Raw genomic sequence first — 3460 nt, 5'->3', positions numbered from 1 at the left:
GCAGGTCTGGACAATACGGAAAGCACTTTCTGTTCTAGACAAGCTGGGGGAGGTAGGAGGGCTTCCAGGCAAGTATTTTTCCATGGAGTTCTAGAAGTGTCATTGTACATGCGTGCAACAGGCTGGAGAGAGGAATATAGAGTCTTCTCTTCACGGTTGGGACTTGAGGAGTGAGGTTAGGAGAATGGTGGGGTTGCCAGGGAAAGAGGGAAAGGGCCAAGGTCCATCCTTAAGTGACCCTGCAAGGAAGTGGCCAGGCCCAGTGGAGAGATTTAGAAGAAAGTCAAGAATGGAAGTGGTGGGGGAAAAATAAAGCATTTTTCAAACAAAAGCAAACCTGTTTGCCTAAGTAGAGAGATTGCTCATTAAAAAAGAAAGAAAGAAAAGGAATCAAGCCATCCTTTAGCAAGACAAAACTCAAACACAAATACCAAGACAGACCCTTTCTAGAAGGGCTGCCCCATCCGTCTGAAGGGAGCTGGCTTGGAAAATCAGGTGCGTGGCCATCACCATCTGGTGGGGCATCTCAGAGGGAGGCCCCGAGGCCGCACCGGAGTTATCAGCATTGTCATACTCATATTCAATGCATTTCAATATGCACCAAATACATATGTGTGACCCATCACTCTATTGGCTATGGGCTCACACCAGGGATATTAATCGCCAAACTCCAGCGATGCCGAAAACCTCTGGGGTGGCGCAGAGCGGGACAAGGGACAAGATGGCTGCCACAATATGTGAACAGATGTTTGTGAGATTACAAAAAAAACACTTTTTTTTTTTTAATCGAAGGACATCACTATGCTAACATCTGGGCGCTACTTAGCATTGGCCTGGTAGGGACTGAAGGGGCCGATATACCGCAATTGACTGATGGGATGCTAACAGGGCTCAGACAAGCTCCAAACAGGGTGACTAAAAATAGTGGCAGGCTTGGCAATTAGGCTGTCATGAGAGACTGTACTGACAGGCATTTCAGCGAGTGGTGGAGGGCAGGGGCCAAATAGAAGCCACGGAGTGCTGGGGCGCACAGGGATTGGTGAGATCGGAACGGATGGAAGCTACCCCCCTCCTTCAACACATTTGTCCTGGAAGACTGGCAAGGAAAGGGATGGCTCAGGTCAAACTCCTCGGAGCGGTTTCAGGGCAGTGGTCGGAAGGACGGGAGGGGGAACGCAGTGATGGGACAGCGGGGAACATGCCCCGCCTGGCCCTGCCCTGCCCTCAGCACTCTGACAAACACTCACTCTTTGCTCCCATTCAGTAGGTATTATTACTGTTGTATCATTTAAAGACAACTAAATTTACTAAGCCTGAAAGAGGACCAAGACGAGACAAGGACACATCATCTGGATACAGGAGACCCTTCGCACAAGGTCATAATGGCAGCTGAGCTTCTGTAGCAGCGACTTGGGGACTTATAAAGGATGTGCGCGGGCAAGCAGATATTATTATGAACCCCTTTTACAGATGAGGAAGCTGAGGCCCTGGATACACTACTCCAAGGCCCTGAGGAAGAACAGAGGAGCCGGGATGGATCGAGCAAATGGGTAGCAGGAAACTCTGTCCTTGAGAGACAAAAGGGCATGTCCTTAAGCTGTGGAATGGCGCCATTAGGGCAGGTCTTGAGACAGAGGGGAAGGCTCACAGTATTAGCAGACTAACCTCTGGCCCGGAGGGGGAACCACCTGCCTCCAAGGGTGGGGTGTTCAGGGAGTGGGTCCCACAGCAGAGCCACAGTACCCAGGAAGGACAGCCAAAAACCCGGCATCATTTCCAGAGATTTATTGGAAACACAATACAAATTGATTAGTAGATGGCATCTACTGACAGACAGACAGTCCACACTGTAATAGCACGCTCTGAATTAATTACCCTGGGGAGATCATCCTTGTCACTGAAGCGGGGACCCCAGAGCCAGGAAACTGGGGCATGGCTTTCCTGAGGGGAAGGGTGGGGTGGGGGGAAGTGGGGGGGAATGTGGCAATGGAGGGGAATGTGGGTGGGGGTGGGGAGTTCTAAATGGGAAAATTGCCCCCAAAGGAAAACAAGGACAACTGTGAAGAATAAAGGCTTTCCCCTCCTGTCCCAAAGCACGTTCATCTCTAGTCAAGAGTCAAACAATATCCAGAACCCCAGGGCCAGCGCCTCCTTTCCCCTCACTCAGCCTCCGGGCAGCCAAGCTCTGAAGCCAACCCCACTGCCAGGTCGACTCCGGATCATAGTGACTCCTTGTAAGGTTCCCCAAACTGCAAATCTTTTACAGGAGCACGTCTGGTGGGGTTGAACTGCCAACCCCACGGTTAGCAGTGCAGTGCTTACCCTACGGTGCCACCACGGCTCCCAAACACATGCCCTTGGGCTGATGTGACCCTATGGGACAGGGTAGGACTGCCCCTGAGGGTTTCCGAGACTGGAACTCTTTATGGGAGTAGGCAGTCCCGTGTTGCCCCGGCACCAGAGCTCAGTGGCTCTGAGCTCCAAGCTCAGATGGACATGGAGCAGCCCGAGGCCATGCTGTCCCCGGGCCTGCAGCCCTCAGATGGGCTCAGGCCTCTGGGGCAGGGGGATTCCTGCAGGTTGCCCGACCCAGGTCAGGTGCACTGCTTCGGTTGGCTGTCGCTAACCTGAGGCACCAGCAGGACCCTTCAGAGTATAAGGGAGAGAGAAGGTGGGCTATTAGTCCCCCTCTTGGCGGGGGTGATGTTTCTGATGGTGGCCCGATTCAGCTTCCCGCTGCCCCTTGCCTCCCTCGTTGGCCTCTGGGCTCTTCTATCACCTGAGCAGGACAACCCTCGGGATCCAAGTACCTCTGCGTCACATACCCACAGGGGTTTCTCGCTTCCTGACTGGCTGGACTGACTGACACAAAGGCTAACATAAACCAGGCCAGGGAGGCAGACCTGTGAGAGGGATCCCCGAAAATCTGAGCAACACCCTCCTGTCTGCTCCCTCTCCCCTCCCTGCCCCTGGGAACCAAGGCTGGGTGGGGCCTGAACCAGGAGAGGGAGACACACACGCAAAGCTCATGTCCTTGACCAAGGGAGCCAGCACCTGTCTTTGCCTGCGCTGCCCCCCAACCCCCAATGGTGGCCCACTAAGGACACACACTGGTGCTCTGTGGTCTCAGCGGAAGGGGGGCGGGGGGCGCTGGAAAAGCCTGTGGCCACAGCAGCTGCTCAGACCAGAGCAGGGGGCTGCTCAGAGCTGAGGCAAGGGGGTAGACGGGCAGTCAGCATCACCTCTGTGCGAGCACATGGGAGCACGTCTGGAAGCTTCTCCCAACCAGGTGCAGGAAGAGCCTTTTTGAGACAAGACTCAAAATGTTCTCTCCAAATGTGAAGAGTGCCTGGCCTAGCTCCGGCTCCCCGAGCCCGCCGGGGCCTGCAGGACAGAGCCCCTGCCAGGGAGCTGGGCACGAGCTGGCAGCAAACCATTTCGATAATTAGCAATCAGTCAC

Source organism: Echinops telfairi, unplaced genomic scaffold (genome assembly GCF_000313985.2).
Source record: "Echinops telfairi isolate 266 unplaced genomic scaffold, ASM31398v2 ScPeMD7_7475;HRSCAF=8513, whole genome shotgun sequence".
In the NCBI taxonomy this organism is placed as follows: domain Eukaryota; kingdom Metazoa; phylum Chordata; class Mammalia; order Afrosoricida; family Tenrecidae; genus Echinops; species Echinops telfairi.
Note: the sequence above shows the minus strand (reverse complement) of the source record.